The sequence below is a fragment of the Protopterus annectens genome, chromosome 7.part0 (genome assembly GCF_019279795.1).
Source record: "Protopterus annectens isolate FY-2018-M chromosome 7.part0, PAN1.0, whole genome shotgun sequence".
Lineage (NCBI taxonomy): Eukaryota > Metazoa > Chordata > Ceratodontiformes > Protopteridae > Protopterus > Protopterus annectens.
The window spans coordinates 288245256-288268443 of NC_056739.1; the positions used below are offsets into that span (position 1 = coordinate 288245256).

The following is a 23188-nucleotide window of genomic DNA, read 5'->3' on the forward strand; positions in this document are numbered from 1 at the left end:
CATTAAGAGTCACATAGTGCTTCTAACCCATATTGTAGAGGTAACACAGTAAATAATCATTTAATGTCAAGAGTTACAAATAAAAATTCAACATTCTGATGTTCATTAAACCAGCAGTATACCTGTTGTAAAAAATCTTTTGTATCTTTAATAAAACTTTTAACTTTATATAAATATTTGCTTAAAGTAACCTGTAAATAGTGAGAAATAGGTTTGGTGACCCAATCAGAACCAGATAAAATAGGATGCATTGGTGGATGGGTTAAACTTTTATGAATTTTCGGGAGACCATACAAAGCAGGTTGCATAGGACATGGAACTGTAAAATAATTAAACAATTCAGTAAAGACGACATTATTAAGTTGCAGCTTAAAAATACACATATTAACTTTGCTTATACATTGAAATACTTCTGCTGGAGGGACTTCAACAAAAGTATCAAAGTCACTCAAAAATTCAAGCATAAGCATATTATACACATCTCTGTCTAAGATAACAATTGTGCCACTTTTGTCAACCTGTTTAATAATAATATCATTGTTGCTTTGTAATTTCTCAAGAGCTTGAAACTCAGACAAAGAAAGGTTGTATTTCTTTTTTTCAGACTTCCTATAATAGTTACGTATGTCCCTTTCACATGCCCCCATAAATGCATTTAAAATGGTACAATTCACCAGTATAAACATACTAGGTTTTTACATACCTTTGTATATATATCAGGTGCATCCTTAAATATAAATATCAGACTCACATTCCTTATAAACAGTCTAAGGTCAGTCAGCACTGTTACAACACTGTGCACTAGATGGAATGAAACCTATACCTTTATTCAAAAGCTTTAATGCAGCTTCAGTTAATTGAAAGGAAGATAGATTACCAGAAAATTCACTCAGTTCTTGTTGCTGTGAGTCCTGCTGCGGGTTTCCGGTCCTCTGCTTCTCCACCTGTTGCACTGCTGACCTCGAGTCTGCTTCCTGCCCCTCGAATTGTCCCTTTCCTTCTCTTGGTTCTTTGATGTATTTCGTACTGCCTGCTCTACTTTTTCTGGTAATGTGATAGTAATTACAGTCCTCTCCTGCTGAAAATCCTGATTCTGCAGGGTTGTACCATTTTTATTAGTGGGGAGTATGGATCTCACAGAAGTACTTGCTTCTAATGGTAAATGTGTAACATTGTTTGAGCCTACAGGTTGCATATTCCTGTTAGTTGAATTTAAGTTAACATTATGCCCACTGACAAGTTTATCAGGAGAAAATTCATCTAGTGAGTCCATGGCCTGTTTCATCCTTCGTTGTTTATTATTATATCTACCTTCCTGTGTAAAGGGCATAGGGTGTTCCCTAGGCCAAGAAAAATGTGCCTATTTTTAAAATCTCCAATATCTAATTTGCATTTCTTAGTGGCAATCAGCTTTTGTTCAAATATTGTTAAATTCTGAAGCATTTTTGTTATATTACAGTGAACCCTCATTTGTTAAAGGTGTTTCCTGTTGAAAATCACATTAAATTTTGTAAAAGTATTCATTCATTAATCTCATACAGTCAGCCCCAATTCTGAAATTAAGCTTCTGCCACTTTTTGAGTAACTTGGGGGTCGTAATACAGTATGAGAGCATTTTTAAAACCCTCAGACCGTGTGGAGCACCACCAGACTCTAAATATGTTAAAAAAACTAAAGTGTTGCCACTGTAATCTTTTAATTGACTGTACCTTACATTCCAAGACAGTTATTTTTTCTTTTAAACCAGAAGCAGCCTCATCCACATCAGGTGTCACAACTTCTCTTGTTTCCCCAAACAGGATAGCAGGAAGGTATGCTGAATTGCCAGCATTTGGTTCACAGAATGACCACTGTTATTCACCATAGACTGTGTCATGTTCAAGGATAAAACTGCCTCAATGCCCGTGGCTGTTCCAAGGCAAAGTAACCAAAAATCCAAAGAAACAAGAACGGCATGTAGGTAAATCAGGCAGGATACAAAATGCAAAACTGTAGTAGTTGTATTAAACACTTCAGTTTATAGGTTCATAAGTTCATAGGTAGGTATTAGGCTATTGGCCCTGGGGCCTTTACAAGCCCAGCCAAAAAGGTACCCTGGCTTTTGCCACCCAAGAAAATTATTTTCCTGTGCCACTGTCGAGCAGTGCCACAGAGGTTATCCCTGGGGTGAATTTCCTATTTCCCATCCAATCATCAAGATTTTTCTTGAAAAGTGCTAATGAGGAGCTTTGTTTGATATAGATAAGTAGTTTATTCCAGAGTATGGAAAGTCTCTGTGACAGGAATCTATCCCTCCGGCATGTTCTGTTTATTGTGCTGACAAGGTTTAGGTCCCTTGAGCATGTAGCTCGGAGGGATTGGGATTTCTTTAAGTAGAGCATGTCCAGCAGCCCTGGGTTTGACATAGCTTTGTATGTTAGGCAGAGATCACCTCTGAGTAAGTGATATGCGACAGAGTAAAGCTGGAGTTTTTTGAGACGGTCTGCATAGGGCATCTGTTTGAGGCCAGTAATCCTCTTTGTGAGGTATTTCTGTGGCCTTTCCAGTTGTTGTAGATGTCTTGTGAGGTACATACCAAAAGGGGCATTGTACTCTATAATGGGTCTAATGAGTGATGAGTAGAGGGGATCAATGACCTCTTTTTTTCTGGATGCAAAACCTTTTGTGATGAGGTGTGCATGTAGAAAGATTTCCTGACTATTGTGGTAATGTGATTATCAAAGGAGAGACTACTATCCACCTGGGTCCCAAGGTCTCTTATCACACTTTCGGTGTTAAGTATACTACCACCTATGTTGTAGTTCATGGGTACAGAGTTTTTACCAAAGGGGATGACAATGCACTTTTTGGCATTGAGCTTGAGGCCATGGCTTTGACACCAGGCATCTGTCTCAGTGAGGCCCTTTTGTAGGATGTCCACATCATTAGGAGTTTCAATTATGGCTCCTTGGCAAAAAGAGTGAGAAAGGAGAGGTGCAGCACATGCCCTTCACTCTTTGGCACAATGAAAATCCTTTCTGCCCATCTGGCAGGCAACTGTTGGTTCTAGGGCTGCCTGAGAACATTTGTTCCAAAACTGGAAGAAACGGGGATAATTGCTTTACATAGGGCAAAGAGAAATCCCCTAGAAGGGATGGATTCTCATTGCCATGTGAACCCTTGTTAAATGGCACTGCAAACCCATTTCTCTAAAACAGTCTGGTACAGCATTGGAATATGTAGACAGAGGAAGAGATTGCTGGGGTGGGGGTAAGCCTGAAGGGGTCAATAATCATTCAGACTGTCCTTGATTTTGACAGTCTTTCCCTTTCTTTTTGGATCCTCTTTGAAAACACTTATTAAGATCGTTTGGAGTCACTTTGCTTAAATTGCTTTAAAAAAAATGGAGTAAAGGTAGAAGACATTTTTTTTTATTTACCATACAAAGGTCACCTCTTGACTCAACTTTCTCCTCTCATTAAATATAGTAAATAGCAGCAGTAAGACCTAACAACTTCCTTGTCCAGAGGAGAATTTAAATTTCAGTTTTAACATCTTCAGAAAGATTTTGAGAAAAAAGCCAAGCAGATCTTCTCATGACTGCCCCAGAAGCACCAGCTCTGGAAACTGTATCAGCAGCTTCATAAGAATAGTTTAAGATGCAGTGACATAGCTGGGGGGGGGTGAGAAGGGAGGTCCACCCCGAGTGGCACTTTTGGGACTGTCAACATTTACTTTAAAAGTTTAATTAAAAAAAAAATGTTTAGGTTTAGAACAGTCCTGTAGCTGGTCCAGTTGCATCACATCTGTGCATGTGTTGTCATACAGACATCCTATCCTATCCACCCACGCAATTTTACATTTCACAGTACAGCATAGTCCTGCTTCATATTGCTGCTATTCTTGCTTCTTACTAGCCATTGGTTAGCTGGTGTGTGTGTGTGTGTGTGTGTGTGTGTGTGTGTGTGTGTGTGTGTGCGTGTGTGTGTAGAATTATTCCTGCTTCTTATTTTGTGTGTGTGTGTGTGTGTGTGTGTGTGTGTGTGTGTGTGTGTGTGTGTGTGTGTGTGTGTGTGTGTGTGTGTGTGTGTTTGGAATTATCCCTGCTTCTTATTTTGTGTGTGTGTGTGTGTGTGTGTGTGTGTGTGTGTGTGTGTGTGTGTGTGTGTGTGTGTGTGTGTGTGTGTGTGTGTGTGTGTGTGTGTGTGTGATGATTATTCTTGCTTCTTATTTTGTGTGTGTGTCTGTAATTATTCCTGCTTCTTATTTTGTGTGTGTGTCTGTAATTATTCCTGCTTCTTATTGTGTGTGTGTGTGTGTGTGTGTGTGTGTGTGTGTGTGTGTGTGTGTAATTATTACTGCTTCTTATTGTGTGCGTGTGTAATTATTCCTGTTTTTAGTGTGTGTGTGTGTGTGTGTGTGTGTGTGTGTGTGTGTGTGTGTGTGCGTGTGTGTGTGTGTAATTATTCCTGCTTCTTAGTTTGTGTGTGTGTGTGTGTGTGTGTGTGTGTGTGTGTGTGTGTGTGTGTGTGTAATTATTCCTGCTTCTCATTTTGTATGTGTGTGTGTGTGTGTAATTATTCCTGCTTCTTATTTTGTGTGTGTGTGTGTGTGTGTGTGTGTGTGTGTGTGTGTGTAATTATTCCTGCTTCTTATTTTGTGTGTGTGCATGTGTACATGTGTAATTATTCCTGCTTTTTTATTTTGTGTGTGTGTGTGTGTGTGTGTGTGTGTGTGTGTGTGTGTGTGTATGTGTGTGTGTGTGTGCGTGTGTGTGTGCAATTATTCCTGCTTCTTATTTTGTGTGTGTGCGTCTGTAATTATTCCTGTTTCTTATTTTTGTGTGTGTGTGTATGCCCCATTTAGGTATACCTGGTGGCTAGTGTTACTCAAGCTCAAACCCTGTACCTTGGGTACAAGAAACAAGACCCCAGCTTCTCTACCTATACCACCACTTTTGAGTCAAGGAGTTGAGTCCATAGCTCTCAACTGTCCAGATTTTCACAGAACATCTGGAATGTTTGGCTCTTAGTTTTGGTCTGTTCCTCTTAAAATTTGTGGTTTTCTGATGTCAGTGAGAAATGAATTCACTAAATAATGATAGCCATTTAGGCTCCAGTCTTCCTATCTTTCAGGAAATGCATGGTAACACAAAATATATTATTCTAGCAACTTTCTAAGATTATGCAAGCAATGTTTAAAATGTGTCCCTGGTTTGGAGCCTTTGCCTCCTCCCCAATAAACGTTGGCTTGTTCCAGATTTCTTGTGCTGCAAAGTTGAGAGATATAGTTGAGTGTCAAGTGGATTTTACAAGTACCTTAGAGCTTCAGGGGAAGAGAAGTTTAGTGCTGCTTATGCCACACCTGTTTGCCTTGTTAGTAGCACAACGGGTAGTATACCTGCTTTTGATGCAGAAGGCTGTGGGTTCTCCCCCCACAGTATGTAGAAAGATTGCTGATACTGTAATGTGTTTTACTTTAAAGGGGGTGGATGCTGCAGTCCTGAGAATGTCTTCCTTTGGAGGAGATACTTAGTAACGATGAACCTGTTATCAGTTTGCCATCCATTCCTTATTGCAATATTACTTATCATTTTTTTTTTAATGTAACATAGGCAAATTATTTTTCAAGGGCAACAGGCACTTTATTTGTAGATGAAACAATGAGATATAAAGTTGTTTGCTAGCAGCAACCTCTTCATTAGTTACAGATCTCTTTAATGTGGAATTATTTAGATGACTTTTCCTTCTGCAGAGATTGTGCATATTTACTGATAGGTGGATTTTAATGACAGAAGTTGGAGTAGACTTATGATGGAAATGGTTTGAACTCAGCAGTTTTGTCATTATTGGTTCATACATTTTGTTTCATTGCTTACTGGAAAAGTGTTCAAAACAATAAATTTAAAACATGCTCTAACAAGTGTGCTATATTTACAAGGAATATCATTTAATTCAAACAGGAAGGTGAATCAAAGAATGCATATATGTGCCCATGGTCCTAAATGTGTATAAGGGGCCTATGATTTGAAAAAAGCCCAAGGGTAAACTTAATCGCCACTGGCCAGATACATTTTCTTTGAATGTGGGTTTCAATGCTGTTTCAATGACTGAGAGTTTCAAGAGTAGAGAAGTTTTAATGCTAAGTCTATTTTCATTGTGAGACTGCATTGCTATGTTTAGTAGATGTCTATCAGTCTTTGAGCTATAAAATTTAAAATAAAAGTTTTAAATGAAATCTAAACAATCATTGTAGAAGTAAAGCATAAAGCAGTAGGCACATTACAGTGTTTATGGTAAGTGGGGAGAAACAGCCAAGTAATAGGAAACTGGAATGGCTTGGGGGGGCTGTGTATTGGGGGGCCCATTCGACCATGATTTTGAGAGGGGGAGGGGCAGCAAACTCAAAGGCAGCCTTGGGTGGCACAAACTCTAGCTACACCACTGGTAAGATGTGTTTAATTACATGAGAAGCTGACAATAAAATTGTATTCAAAGAATTTTTCATCTTAGAAAAGAGAAGATTAACTTTTTCATGTTCTCAAAAGAACAGAAGCAAAATCTTTTAATGTGCGTGCCTGGCATTTGCAAGTGTCTGAATGTTATAGTGTAAGAATAAACTTTCTTCACAAGTTTGTCTAAAGGGTTCCCATCCTTTTCAGAGGAAATGGATTATCATTAGCAATTTTTGTAGCAGAAGCAGCTTTGGATATGGAAGTCACTGCATGATCTGCTTTAGGGTTAGAAAACAAGTATTTGGGAGTCTGAGGTACCCCTATAACCTGTCAAACTTCCTATCAGGTAAGTTACAAGCTGTGAGAAAAACAGTGTGTAAAGCAGATAAAACAGGAAGTACAGATGCAGACTTAGGAATATCTGATTGTAAGAAACCTTAATACATTTCAGGGCAACAGGAATTTCAGTCTGATTTTACTTAAAAAAAAAAAACTCTCAGATATAATTTTAAAAAAGGTGTCCGGGGGGTGGAATCTGAAGCAACACTTTCTTCAGAATCAGAATCTTCAGGATGAGTTCTTGAAGGCACAGCACAAACTTCTCCCTCCTATCCCTGCCCTTCTAACTAAAGATCAGAATAAGAAAGTGGGAGACCTCTTTTTTTCTTTCCTTTCTTGAAAAGATAGTTGGTAAAGTAAAAGCAGAGATTAACTCACTAGCAATTCATCCCAGTCCACTGAAAGAGAAACAGGAGAAGTTTTTTTTCCTCTTCTTCTTGAGAGACTCATTGGAAAAAAGTTAGACCAATGGGGCCATACTACTCCAGGGCTCAGGCTTCCTTTCCCAACTGTGTCATAGCACTTCTTCCCCTGAGACTGACAAGAGTGGCACTCCTTTGCCCACATAAGGCAACCCTACAAGTTCAGAGGACATGTTTATGTCCTGGTCCTGGTGCTACATACTAAAGAAGCTGTGGAAAATGATGAAACTCTGAGGAACCAAATCCAGCCATAAGGCAGTCTCACTCAAAAGGTAGCTGAGGCACATCCTGAGCTAGCCCGACAACCAAATAAACTCTGACAAATTTGTCTTCCTTGTAGATAGAGGAAGGAAGAACAGTGGATCTCAGCAATTGCTGCATAGGTTCAGTCAAGAAGGAAGCAGTGAAAATTGGTAGTGGAGCTTTAAAAAGTCAGTAAACCTTATTATAGCAAAAAGGTGGTTCTGAGGTATGAAAACCACTAACAGTCCCCAAACCAATAATTTCACAGAAAAAAGCATGATTTTCTTTAGAAAAATAATTTTGTAGAAAGACTTCCACCAAGATGGGGCTTGTCTGCCCAGCCTTGAAAGATCAGTAGCCAAACAAAGTTCCATGAAGTTCACTGAAACAGTGCACTTTAGCATCAAGAAAGTTCTGAATATTTTGGTTCTCTTACTGTATTTATATGGTGCCAATAAGCTTTGAAAAGTTGTCTGGTTGGTGGAGGATGAGACCCAAATAGCTCAGGCTAATGAAATTGTGATCTAATGTAGAACATCTTCATAAATGTTACAGACTCTCCCACTGGTAGGGTCATCAGTGAGAGACTGGAGAGAGAATGAGTTTTATCCTTTCTCTGTCTACAGCTGAGAGCCTCAGAAGCCAGATTTATAACTGAAAGACTAGTAACCACAAGAAAATCAGCCCCAGCATGAAACAAAGCCAATCGAATAAAACATACTGGAACAGGATACTGGATGGAAATAATTTTAATTAAAAACACACAAGTATTAAGCGCTTTTGTCTCCACAAAAGCGAGACTTCATCAGAATACATAGTTACACTCAATTACCTTGTTTAAAAATCTTGCTAAACAATGCACTTGTTTAGCAGTACAAATCAACTACCCACTTTTCACGTAATATTAATGACATAAAAAATTCCTTAAATGAAATAAACATGGGTTTGTAGGTGTGTACTAAGCTAATAGCTCTGAAACATTTACAAGCCTAACCCATAGAAGTGCCCTGGCATCGTGCCACCCGACGGTAGTTCCCAGTGCCTCTATCAAGTAGATCCACTGGAGTGATCCCCGGGGTGAACTTTCAATTACCCATCCACTCATCAAGATTTCTCTTGAAGAGGGACAGCGAGGTGCTCTGCTTGACATGTATGGAAAGTCTATTCCAGAGCATGAGCAGTCTCTGGGTGAGGAACCTGTCCCTTCAGCATGTTCTGTTTATTGTGGTAATGAGGTTGAGGTCTCTGGTGAATTTGGTGTGGAGGGATTGGGATTTCTTTAGATGTAGCATTTCTAACAGAGCTGGGTCAGACATGGCTTCATAAGTCAAGCAGAGATCACCTCTTAGTAGGCGATATGAGACAGAGAATAGCTGGAGTCTTTTGAGTCTGTCCATTTAGGACATGTTTTAATGCCTAGGATCCTCTTCATGAGGTACTTCTGTGGCCTCTCCAACTGTTGCAGGTGTCTAGTGAGGTACATGCCAAATGGGGCATATACTCAATGATTGGTCTAATGAGGGAAGAGTAGTGAGAGACTATGACCACTTTCTTCCTGGATGCAAACTCTTGGTCGAAGGAGAGGTTGCTGTCATCCTGCATCCCCAGATCTCTTATAATGCCTTCAGTGTTCAGTGGGCTCCCATCGATGTGGTAATTAGTGAGAACTGAGCTTTTACCAAAGGCAATGATGAAGCATTTTTGGGTGTTAAGCTTAAAGCCATGGTTTCAACACCAGTCATTGATCTCAGTGAGGTCTTTCTGTAGGATGTCTGCATCACTTGGGGAGTTAATGGCTCCCAGCTTGCAGTCATATGCAAACTGGGTCAGCCAGAGTCCCTTTGTGTTGGCCTGGACTTCTGAGAAGTAGACACCGAACAGGAGAGGACCCAGGACCTATCCCTGTTGGACTCCACTTTTGACTGGTTGGCAGTCTGACTTGGAGTTTGCTAATTTCACACTGTGTGTTCTATCTGTGAGCCAATTTGCAACCCACCTAGTGATATAGGGGTCGATGCCTAGTTTAGTGATTTTTGTCAATAATTCCCAAGTGAGGAATGGTATCAAAGGCCTTGGCCAGATCGAGGTAGGCTGTATGCACTGCCTTACCTTCATCCACAGCCCTAGTGACTGACTCAAAGAAGTCAACCAGGTTAAGCGGCATGATCATCCTTTCACAAAGCCAAACTGTGTGAGGTCCAGAGTATGGAGATTTCCTATATCTTTGTTAATCAGTTCTATGATGATGCACTCCATAGCTTTACATATCAGACTCATCAGGCTAATGGGGCAATAATACCCAGGGTCTTTAGTCCCCCCCACTTTTATGGAGAGGGATGACTGTAGCAGTGCACCATTCGGTAGGGACAAAGCTTGAGGTGAGGCTGTGACTGAACAGGGCACACAGATGTGGTGCAAGTTCACTTTGTACTTCATGTAGAACACAGCCAAGGATATTATCGGGTCCCATGGAAGCTGTATTCTTGGCCTTGGACAATGGAGCTTTAACCTTTGCTGCAGTAATGTTGGGTGCCTGGCATTCTTCCGGGATTTTGATTGGTCCTTTTGGGGGTGAGAGAGGGGTAAAGTTGGCATTGAATCTGTCGGCCAGTATGCTGGCAATATCTGATGGCTCAGTATAGGAGGTACCATTGAGCAGTAACTCAGAGCAAATCTGGGTTTTGCCATGGAGGTTCTTGATATAACTATAGAAGGCTTTGTGATTGTTTTTAGTGTCTGCCACAATTCTGCCTTCATAGCTGGCTTTAGCGGATTTGATGAGGGATCTCAACTTTTTGTTGAGACTAATAAGGGAGTTTTTCCAATCACTGGACTTCACCTTTTTCTGCAACAGTTTCTTCCTTCTGTTGTAGAGTTTATTAATTGCTGGGGACCACCAGATTAGCTTCCTTTTTTTGGAGGAGAGCATCTTGGTTCTATTGGGTATGGCTAGTTCCATGCATTTATGTACATGTTCATACAGTGCATTGGTGTATGATTCGGCAGTCATGCAGCTATTTTCCATTGGCATGGGTGCCGTAAAGTTTGCCACCTCTGGTTTTAGGAGTCCAAAGTCAGCTTTGGAGAAGTTTTTCAAGGTGGTTACCTTTGCAAGGGGTGTGGGTGAGATGTGGATTTCCATGGTGATTAATTTATGGTCGGATCTGACCAGGGAGGGATTGACTATTGGTGTAGAGCAATGGTCGCCCATGTAAGTAATAACCAGGTCAAGGATGTTGCTTCCTCTAGTGGGGTTCAGAATGAGCTGGTCCAGGGCATTGGAATTTATGAATTCCAGGAAATGTTGGGCCAGTGTATTGGTGCTGGAATAGTTTCCCCAGTTGATGGAGGGGTAGTGAAAGCCTCCTAGTATGAGAGTGTTGGGTTAGACCTTGATAGATTCCAGGCTGCTTAGGAACGTGGAGTGAAAGTCAAGGGACATGGTTGGGGACCTATAGCAGGCTATGACCTGGATCACCGTCTTACCCAATGTTAGTTGTACCTGAAGTTTCTCAGATGTGTTATGCTGGGCTACTAGTCTGGAGGTGAGCATATCCTTTATGAATATGGAGACACCACCACCTTTGGAACTTCGTTCCATGTTTCAGGGCTGAAAGGTGTGGAATGAGGCATAGCCTGGTAATGCAAGGATGCTTTCTGCCACTTTAAACCATGTCTCCGTTACAGCACAAATGTCAATGTTCTCCATTTTGAGGAGTGCTTTGAGTGTTTGAGTGAGTGCGTCTTGAGATTTAGACTTCTAGCATTGAGCAGCATGACCCTCAGATTGCATTTATTTATAGCTGTTATGGTGATAACTTGGTCTTTGGAACACTGCCTAAAAAAGGCACTGTAGGCATGGCAAGAGCCTTAGCCAGTACCCAGAAACCCAGGGGTGACAGATGCAGGCCATCTCTGGCAAAGCATCAAGGTCTGTTAATCATGTCATCCCAAGCAAACAGATACTGGATCCCCTTAGAATGACACCAGAAACTTAGCCAATTGTTGAAGTCAGTCATTTTGTGCTTGTACTGTGGTATAATTCTGGGTGACTTTAGGATATTGCTCAGGGCTAGTGTCATACCTGCCTGGGCCACATAATCTGAGATCTCCACCATGTCTATTTTCATGTAGTCCAGGGAAGTGCATCTCAGGTCATTCACACCCATATGGACAATCAATGAGTCATACTTGTACTTGTTGTGGAGTGCGTGTGTTATGTGTCAGATGCTGGCACCTGACGGACAGCTGACTGTTACCTTCTCCTTATTCAACCTAGTGAGTGGGACATCTGTGTGCCTCACTATTGAGTCACCTATGATTAATGTATTGGGCAAGGTGTTTAGCCTTAGGGGCTTAGGATGAGAGGAACACTGTGGAGGTGAGCTATGTGTCCTGTAGTTTGTGCTGTTTTGTGGTGGTTGGTTGCGTTTCTAGGTACTAAGGTGCTCAGAGAGACTAGCAAGCAAATATTTGGAGAAGGGACAATACCCAATGAACTGTAAATTTCAACCACAGAACAGGAATCATTACAGTGTCAGGGGCAGCTTCAGAAGGAGAAAATTAACACATATAATGGGTACACCATTTATAATTACACAGAGATGGTGGCTACTGAGGAATAGTTCAGATTATTTTCTAAAGATTTTTAATTTATTCCCAAGTGGGGAGTGGATATAGTGGACATCTTGGTAGAATTTAAAATGTATTTAAGGAATCTTAATTTCAGGATTATGTTTTTTGAACATAATGGGAAGGGATGGCAAGGTCTGAGATTTGGCATTCTAAACTTGAAAGAAAGAGTACATTTAACCCACTACTTCCCCCGGTTGAATGTGTATGAAAAAATAGATCAGAAGACATTTACAATCTTCACTGTAGGAACAGGAAGAAGGATTACAACCTTTCCAGAGATGAAATGTTGTTGGAAGATCTGAGATAGGACAGTAGTATCTGTATTATGACACCTGATAAGGGGAGTGGATTGGTGATTTTCAACTCTGTGTATTATTCTAATAATATCCAGTCTATTCTTTTCAATGAAAAAGTTTACAAACCTGTATTTAAGAATGAAATTAACATAGCCTATTCCAGGATAGATCTCGAGGAATATGTACTAACACAAAGAATTAATGTGGAACTCTATGAATTTCTAAGCCACAAATTCCCTATTATTCCCACTTTCTTTGGAATACCTAAAATTCATAACAGCATTAAGGAGCCCCCTTTTAGACCCATTGTAGCTGTGAGTGGGTCTAAAACGCACCCACTTGCTGTTTTATGGATGGGTTAAGCCTTTACTGGAAAATGTTCCCCATATTGTTAAAGACACTTGGGACTTTCTTGGTAAGTTAAAAAATGAATTATGGAAACAAGGTTTATCTTTCCTGACTGTGGATATCAAGGACCTTTTTTGGTGATACCTAAGGAGGAGGGGTTAGAGTTATTTGAAGAAACTTTGTTTTTGACCCCCTCATTTTCACACGATAGGATCATGCTTTTATGTGAGATTATGTCCTTAATTTTGGAAAACAATTTTGTGTAGTTTGAGGGGGAATATTTCCAACAGATTAAGGGAGTAGCTATGGGGGCAGCATGATTCCTGGACGATTTATTTTTTATTGTGAAATGGCCCTAATGATGATATTCCATTATTTTTGGATTATTTAAATAATACCACACATTATTTGAAATTTACACAGACATACAGCACACAATACATAATTACCTGGACATCAGCATTTCACATGATGAGAATGGATTCGGGTCTAATGTGTACTGTAAAGAGACTTTCTGCAACTCTTATTAACATTTTTTAAGTAACCATCCTTTAACACAGAAGAGCCTGGTTAAAGGTCAGGCTATTCAGGTGGTGAGGATGACCTCCCATTTCCAGGATGTGAAGGCAGAACTGGATAAGGTGGGGGAAATGTTTAAGCAGAGAGGTTAGGAAGTTTGCCCATAAGGCAAACCAACATGCCCAACACACTAGTCATAGGTGACTCGATAGTGAGACACACTGATGTCCCACTCACTAGGTTGAATAAGGAAAAAGTGGCAGTCAGCTGCCTGTCAGGTGCCAGGATCCACCAAATAACGCACGCACTCAGGTCCCTCAACAACAGGTACAAATATGACTCTGTCATTGTACATGTGGGTGTGAATGACCTGAGACATACCTCCCTGGACTACATGAAAAGAGACATGGAGGAGCTCTCGGAATATGTAGCCCAGGTGGGTATGATCCTAACCCTGAGCAGCCTCCTACCACCACCCAGAATGATACCACAGTACAAGCAGAAAATGATTGATTTCAACAATTGGCTAAGTTTCTGGTGTCATTCTAAGGGGATCCAGTATCTGTCTGCCTGGGATGACATGATTGATAGACCTCAATGCTTTGCCAGAGATGGCCTGCATCTGTCTCCCCGGGGATTCTGGATACTGTCCAAAGCTCTTGCCACCCCTATGGTGCCTTTCTTAGGCAGTGTTCCAAAGATCAAGTTATCACCGTAACAGCTACAAACAAATGCAATCTGAGGGTCATGCTGCTCAATGCTATAAGTCTAAATCTCAAAATGCACTCACTCAAAGCACTCATTAAAGTGGAGAACATCGACATTTGTGCTGTAACAGAGACCTGGTTCAAGGCAGTAGAAAGCACCCCTGCACTACCAAGCTATAACTCATTCCGCACCTTTCGGCCCCAGAACTTGGACTGAAGCTCCAAAGATGGTGGAGTTTCCATATTCATAAAGGATGAGCACACCTCCATACTGGTAGCCCAACATAACGCATCAGAGATACTTCAGGTGCAGCTAAGATTGGGTAAGACAGCAATTCAGGTTGTAGCCTGCTATAGGACCCCAACCATGTCCCAAGTTCCTTAGCATCCTGGAGAATATTACATTCCAACCTATAGCAGGCTATGACCTGGGTTGCTGTCATACCCAATCTTAGCTGCACCTGAAGTATCTCTGATGCAGCTAAGATTGGGTATGACAGCAATTCAGGTCGTAGCCTGCTATAGGTCCCCAACCATGTCCCACGTTCCTTAGCACCCTGGAGAATATTAGGGTCCAACCGAACACTCTCATACTGGGAGACTTCAACTACCCCTCCATGAAATGGGAAAACTACTCATGTACCAATACACTTGCCCAACGATTCCTGGAATTCATTAATTCCAATGTCTTGGACCAGCTCCTTCTTACCCCCACTAGAGGTAGCACAATTCTTGACCTGGTCATTACTAACATGGGCGACCGTTCTCTATACCAATAGTCAACTCCTCCCTGGATAGATCCAACCACAAACTAATCACTTTGTAAATCCACCCCCTCCCACCCCCCACCCTCGCAAAAGTAACCACCATGAAAAACTTCTCCAAAGCTAACTTTGGGCTCCTAAAAACAGAGGTGGATAACTTGACAGCACCCATGCAATTGGAGAACAGCTACATGACTGCCAAATCATACACTAATGCCCTGTATGAAAACTTACACAAATGCATGGATCTCGCTATACCCAATAGAACCAAGAAGCTCTCCTCCAAAGAAAGGAAGCCAATCTGGTGGTCCCCTGCCATAAACAAACTCTACAACAGAAGGAGGAAACTGATATGAAATAAGGTGAAGTCCCAAGACTGGAAAAACTCCCTATCAGCCTCAACAAAAAGTTGAGATCCCTCATCAAATCCTCTAAAGCTAGCTATGAAAACAGAATTGCAGCAGATAGCAAAGACAACCGCAAGGCCTTTTATAGTTATGTAAAGAATATCCACGGCAATACCCAGATTTTCTGGGAGGTATTGCACAATAACACCTCCTATACCGAGCCAACAGATATTGCCAATATACTAGCTGACAGATTCAGTGCCAACTTTACCCCTCTCTCCCCCACCAAAGGACCAATCACAATACCAGTAGATTGCCAGGCACCCAGTATTACCGCTGCACAGATTAAAACAGCACTGTCCAAGGCCAAGAATACAGCATCTATGGGACCTGACAATAACCCTGACTGTGTTCTACATGAACTACAGAGTGAACTGGCACCTAACCTGTGTACCTTGTTCAATCACAGCCTAACCTCAGGCTTTGTCACTACTGAATGGTGCACTGCTACAGTCATCCCTCCCCACAAAGGAGGAGTAACAACAGACCCTGGTAACTATCGCCCCATTAGCCTGATGAGTCTGATATACAAACCTATGGAACGCATCATCATGGACCTAATAAACAAGGATATAAGGAATTTCCAAACTCTGTATCCCGCACATTTTGGTTTTGTGAAGGGTAGAGCATGCCTCCTCAACCTGGTTGACTTCTTTGAGTCAGTCACCAGAGCTGTGGATGAAGGCAAGGTGGTTCATACAGCCAACCTTGATCTGGCTAAGGCCTTTGATATTATTCCCACTCAAGAATCATAGAAAAACTCACTAAGCTAGGCATCAACCCCCTATATCACTAGGGGGGTTGCAAACTGGCTCACAGATGGGACCCACAGTATGAAAGTAGCTGACTCCAAGTCAGACTGCCGACCAGTCACGAGTGGAGTTCCATAGGGTTTGGTCCTGGGTCCTCTCCTGTTTATGTACTTCTCTGAAGTACAGGCCAACAGAAACAGACTCTGGCTGACAAAGTTCACAGACAATTGCAAGTTGGGAGCCATAATTAACTCCCCAAGTGATGTTGACATCCTACAGAAAGGCTTCACTGAGACCAATGACTGGTGTCAGAACCATGGCCTTAAGCTCAATGCCAAAAAATGTGTTGTCATCCCATTTGGGAAAAGCCCGGTTCCCATGAATGACCACATCTATGGTAGTCCACACTGAACACAGAAGGCATCATAAAAGATCTGGGAAAACAGGTCGACAGCAAACTCTCTTTTGACCACCACATTGCCACTGTGGTCATAAAGTCCTTCTGTGTGGTACATCTCATTACTAAGGGCTTTGCATCCAGGAAGAAAGAGGTCATTGTCTCCCTCTACTCTTCCTTCATTAGGCCAATCATCAAGTACAATGACCCATTTGGCATGTACCTCACTAGACACCTGCAACAACTGGAGAGGCCGCAAAAGTACCTCACAAAGAGGATCCTAGAACTTAAACACTTGTCCTATACAGATAGAACCAAAAAACTCCAACTATTCTCTGTCTCATATCACCTACTTAGAGGCGATCTCTGCTTGACTTACAAAGCCATGTCTGACCCAGCTCTGTTAGAAATGCTACATCTAAAGAAATTCAAATCTGTCCACACTACACGCTCCAGGGATCTCAACCTCATTACCACAATCAACAGAACAAGCTGGAGGGACAGGTTCATAACTGAGAGACTGCCCATGCTATGGAATAGAATTCCCATACATGTCAAGCGGAGTGCCTCACTGGCCCTCTTCAAGAGAAATCTTGATGAGTGGATGGGAAATAGAAAATTCACCCCGGGGATCACTCCAGTGGCTCTACTCGACAGAGCCACTGAGAACTAAGATTGGGTGTCACGATGCCAGGGTAATCCTATAGGCTAGGCTTGTAAAGGCTCCAGGGCCATTAGCCTAGTGCACACCTATGAACCTATGAACTGGGGCCAGAAATATAAACCGCTGTTAGGTGTGGGGTTGAACACTGATAGATCTGAAACAAATGGTAGTAGTCAGAAATTTGAGAAAGCTTGTATACTACAGTATAATTACTTGTCTGGTGACATTAAAAACATTATCAGAAGGAATTGGAATATATTTAAGGTAAACCCACAAATTCTTGGTGTACTGGGCAACAAGTTGGTGTTTACACATAAAATGGGTGCCAATTTTAAACAGTTGTTAGAATATAAAACTAGGACCAAAGAGTAAAATGGTAAGGGGACTAACCCCTTTGGGCACTGTAGACAGTGCACATACATCAATAAAGTGACACATTTGATGTTAGGGAACATTATGAAAACCAATATTAGGTTTAAATCTGAGAATTGTGGCTCTAAACAGGTGGTATACCTTGCTGTATGTGTACAAGTTATTATGTGGGCAAGATGGAACGGGCAATGAGGAGTTGAACTTATGAACATGTATATGACATAAATGACAAAAAGGAGAGCAACGCCCTATATAAACACTCCTTAGTGTGTGAGGGGTTTGATAAATTTGTTTTTAGCATTTTTGATTTTGTTGCTATTGACCAGAAAGGGGATAATTGGAAGAACGCTTTGATGAAGAAAGCATTGCAGTGGCAATTGAGACTGGCTGCTAACTTTCCCCCAGGTCTGAATGAAGTTATTTCTATATCTCCTGTATTGCAGGAGAAAGCTGAGAAATGTTAAGAGGCCAGAATTTTTTTTTAAATGTTCTGCAAGCATATTCCATATATATATAGCTTATTTTGTGAATTTTAATGTGTGTACAACATATTTTTTATTTCATAGATTCATAGATTAGTACTAAGCTAACTGCCCTTGTGAGCCATTTTAAGCTTAGCCAATTATCCCTTGTGAGACTCAAACCCTGCACCTTGTGTTTGTAAGGCAAACACCTTAACCATTAGGCCACCCTCCCAACCCCTGTTTATTTCCTTTAAGAAATGTTTTATGTCACTAATAGTTAGTGAAAAGTCGGCAGGTGATTTGTACTGCTAACCAATTGCATTGTTTGGCAAGATATCTAAACACGGTCACTGAGTGTAACTATGTATTCTGATGAAGTCTCGCTTTTGTGGAGACAAAAGCGCTTAATACTGGTGTGTTTTTCATTAAAACTATTTCCGTCCAGTATCCTGTTCCAGTATGTTTTATTGGATTGGCTTTATCTCAGAAAGATTGGAAAGGAAAGCCTAATGCTCTGTAGAACATCCAAGTAGGAACAAGCTTTTTGCTTGTTTGACACATTTTTATTCAGATGTACACAACAGGTAAACTTCATATGACAACAAATGTCATGTCTTTGGAGACATGCTGTCCAGCAGTGACAAAGACATGAGATTCCTGCAAAATATTCAGTGTTGGAATTAGGCCTTGTTCCTTCTGGGTGTGCCTCCATAACCACATGGAGAGAACACAACAGAATTCAGGCATTTGCTTGAACTCAAAGGCATGAACCACAAGCATCTTCCTCTATCTGACACATCTATCTGGCCCATCAAATTTTGCTGGGCCTGGGGTTACATCTTGAGAGAGGAATTCTCATCTTGTATACCACCAACTTGCTGCCAGTTTACTTGAGGCAATTATGTACTGGATCGGGTTGACAATGAGCATGATCTACATACTCCAGGAGATAGGGTGGCACCTAAACTCCATGATATATCTGCTACCCAAAGATAGGAGGCTGAGAGGTACACCTCATCTAGGCCCATCCTCTTCTGTTGATGATGGGAGGAAGCTCAAGCCCTCTTTACTATAGAATCTTACCATATGATGAAAAGTGGATCATGTTTTCACAGATTTACCTCTGAGAAGGTTTGGTAGAAGTCTGTGCCACATTTCTCAGAAGAAAACTAGGGCTGCACATAAGGTACTCCTGAAAGTTTCCTCAAAAGGAGGCTTCAGCTATTACCCTCCTTCTGGTAGTAAGGTAGGCTAGAAGCTCTCCCTCAGATGTCTGCAAGTAGCCAAGTTAAACTTGTAGCACTTGCAACCACTCTACATATCATTCTCTTCACTCATGAAATTGAGATCATACAACTGCAGTTCTTTATCAGCTATGTGAGCCTCAAAATAGTTTAGCTTTAGATACTGAAGGCAGAAACTTTTTAGTGCTCGGTGGAATGGGATGGAACTGTTCAGAAGGTAAGAGCAGGAAACCTCCTGGGTTGAGTTGAATGTTTAAGTATACTGCATGTTTCTCATATGTGCTAGTACTGGCCATGCTAATCCCAAAATGTAAAGGCTTCAAAGAACAAAATGCAGTGCTATAATGGAAAAGAGTGGCCACCAAACCAAGACCGAAACACTAAAGGTGGAGGAGTGTCCGTATTCACCAAGGATATTCACACCTCCAGGCTAGTTGCCCAACACAATGCGTCTGAAATTCTCCAGGTGCAACTAACACTAGGTAAGACTGCAATCCAAATTGTAGATTGCTACAGATCCCCCACCATGCCCCAAGATTCTCACTACACCTTTCTAAACATACTGGAAAATATCAAGATTCAACCAAACACCCTACTACTGGGTGATTTCAACTACCCTGCCATTAACTGGGAAAACTACTTGGGTACCAACACCTTTTCCCAACGATTCTTGGAATTCATAAATTCCAATGCCCTGGATCAACTAATCCATTGTCCCACCAGGGGCTCCAATATCCTAGACCTGGTCATTACCAATATGGGAAATAGATGCTCCACACCAGTGGTCACCGCCTCATTGGTCAAGTCTGACCATAAGCTAATCACCCTTGACATCCACATCCCACCCTCACCCCCCTAGTAAGGAAGCATCCATAAAAAACTTCTCCAAAGCCAACTTCATGCTACCCAAGTCAGAAGTGACAAACTTCAAGACACCCATGCAGATGGGAGCTGAAAGTTCGACTCCTGAATCCTTCACTAAGGCACTGTATGAGCACATCGACTTGTGCATGAGTCATGCCATCCCAAATAGAACCAAGACACTCTCATCCAAATAAAGGAAGCCGGTCTGGTGGTCCCCTGCCATAAACAAACTATGCAACATAAGAAAGAAACTGTTGCAGAAAAGAGGAAAATCCCAGGATGCAAAAAAACTCCCTTACCAGCCTCAGTAAGAAGCTGAGATCCATCATAAAATCCTCCAAAGCTAGCTACTAAAATAAAACTGCCGAAGATTACAAAGACAACCACAAGGCATTCTACAGTTATTTCAAGAATCTAAATGGCAATGCTCAAATCTGCTCTGAGCTACAACAGAATGGCATTAAATATACTGATCCCAAGGATATTGCCAATATCCTGGCAGATCGATTTAGTGCCAACTTCACCCCCCCTCTCACCCACTAAAGGGCCCATCTCAATACCAAAAGATTGTCAAATTCTGGTAATCATGGCCACACAGGTAGAAACTGCAGTCTCCAAATCTAAGAATACAACATCCATGGGACCAGATGACATCCCGGGCTGTGTACTACATGAACTACAAAATGAACTGGCACCTCACCTAAATGTCATGTTTAATCATAGCCTCACCTCACGCCTCATGCCCACTGAGTGGCGCACAGCTACAGTTATCCCACTCCACAATGGGGGATCCACCTTGGATCCCAGGAACTACCATCCCCATCTGTCTGATGAGCCTGATCTGCAAGGCCATGGAACGTAGTATCATGGAACTTCTAAACAAAGACATTGGCAACCTTCAAACACTGGACTCCACCCAGTTTGGGTTTGTGAAGGGCTGATCTTGTCTCCTGAACCTGATTGACTTCTTTAAATCAGTCTCCAGAGCTGTGGATGAGGTTAAGGCGGTCCACACAGCCTATCTAGACCTCGCCAAGGCCTTTGACACCATCCTCCACTCTGGAATCATAGCTAAACTTACTAAGCTGGGCATTAATCCCTACGTCACTTGATGGGATGCCAACTGGCTTACTGATAGAACCCAGACCGTAAAAGTAGCTGACTCCAAATCCAGCTCCAGACAAGTGACAAGTGGAGTACCTCAGGGTTCAGTACTGGGACCCCTCTTGTTTGGCATCTACTTCTCTGAAGTAGAGGCCAACACTAAGGGATTCTGGCTAACAAAGTTTCCAGATAACTACAAACTGGGAGCCATTATTGAATCCCCAAATGATGTGGATATTCTACAAAAGGGCCTTACAGAAACAGATGCTTGGTGCTAGAGCCATGGGCTCAAGCTTAATGCCAATAAATGTATAGTTATCCCCTTTCGGAAAAAGCATGTACCCATGATTTACCACATACGGTGCAGTACACTAAACACCGAAAGTGTGATGAGAGACTTAAGGACACAGGTGGACAGTAGTCTCATCTTCGATAACCACATCGCCACAACAGTCAGGAAATCCTTCTATGTGGCACACCTCATCACTAAGGGCTTTTCATCCAGAAAAAAGGAGGTCATTGTCCCACTATACTCATCCTTCATTAGACCCATTATAGAGTACAACGTCTCATTTGGTATGTACCTCACAAGACATCTGCAACAGCTGGAAAGGCCACAGAAATACCTCACTAAAAGAATCACAGGCCTAAAGCAGGTGCCCTATGCTGGCCATCTAAAAAATCTTCAGCTATACTCTGTGGCCTATCGTCTACTCAGAGGCCATCTCTGCTTAACATACAAGGCCATGCCAAACCCTGAGCTATTGGGCATGCTCCACTTAAAGAAATCCCAATCCCGCAGAGCCACAAGCTCCTGGGATCTAAACCTTGTCATCACAATGAACAAAACATGCTGGAGGGATAGGTTCCTGACCCAGAGACTCCCCATACTCTGGAATAGATTGCCCATACATGTCAAGCAGAGCACCTCCTTGGCCATCTTCAAAAGAAACCTTGATAATTGGATGGGAGATAGGAAATTCACCCCGGGGATCATATCAGTTGCCCTGTTAGACAGGGGTCCAGGGAAATAAATATTGTGGGAAGAAATATCTAGGGAATTGTTATGGCTACGCTTGTATAGGCCCTAGGGCTGATAGCCTTGTATCAACCAATGAACCTATGAACCTAAAAATGACATACCCAGCAAGAAAACTAGGTTATCAAATTGAGAACCTATTACTGGTGTCATCAAATGATGATTTGTCTAATTTTAAAACCTGAAAAGACAATGACTCAATGCTTAGAATCCCTAAAGCAGAAAGCACAGTTAATCAAGTATGTGGAAGTAATAAAATATCACGTTGTCCTATATGGGACCAGCTTATTGTTGGATCCTTCACTCATGCAGAATGCTGACTATAACTGGGGTGTATTAAAACACATTGATTCATTCACTACATTAGCTTCTGTGTGGATACTGTAGTCTGCGTGCATTCCATTTATTCCATCTGCCAATTATTTATCCTGGCAAATAAGCAGGGCTTTCACTAGGATTCAGGCTTGATCTCTGGTAGTCTGCCTTTGCTTGGTATAGTCAGTTTCTGGGGGAGGAGGAGGTGGGGATACATTTTGCCCAGGTCATGCTTCTTAATATTTGTCAATTAGAGCAGAGACTGTCTCTGTACTTAGTCACCACCATGCCCAAACATGCATGCACGCATGCACGCACACACACACACACACACACACACACACACACACACACACACACACACACACACACACACACACATATTTCCTTGCTCTTTAAAAAACTTCTACCTGATTAATTTTGTAAAGTGCTTTTCGATAAAAATCAATGAAATAAAAATTGGATGACACACAAGTATTTAATGGCTGCTTTAGCCATTCTCTTTAAATAATTTTCTACTTCAGTTTTGGTTTTGTTTGTGCTAATATAACATTTTTGATGTACCCATTTTTTATTTAATGCATAGATTACATTATACTTATCATACATTCTCGGTATCATGCTTATTTTGAGTTGTGATGTCTATTATAATTTTTTTTGTTATATTTGATCTATGCTTTTGGCCTGAGTTGTGACTGAAGGAAATACTGTAAGGCTCATTTAAGTTTCCAGTGAGTGAAAATGCAAATAATTCACATAACACTTACATACACACACACATACGCACACACACACCAAGTGTATTGCTGTGTTTTTCATATAATTCCCATTTCTCAATATTTTGTCAAACACTGTTGATG

The 23188-nt window shown here is 41.5% G+C and overlaps 1 protein-coding gene across 30 annotated transcripts in view; it reads left to right on the forward strand.

The window, feature by feature from the left end:
• NFASC (neurofascin) overlaps nucleotides 1-23188 on the forward strand; it is a 2999343-nt gene that overhangs the window by 2896083 nt on the left and 80072 nt on the right. The window lies entirely within an intron of this gene.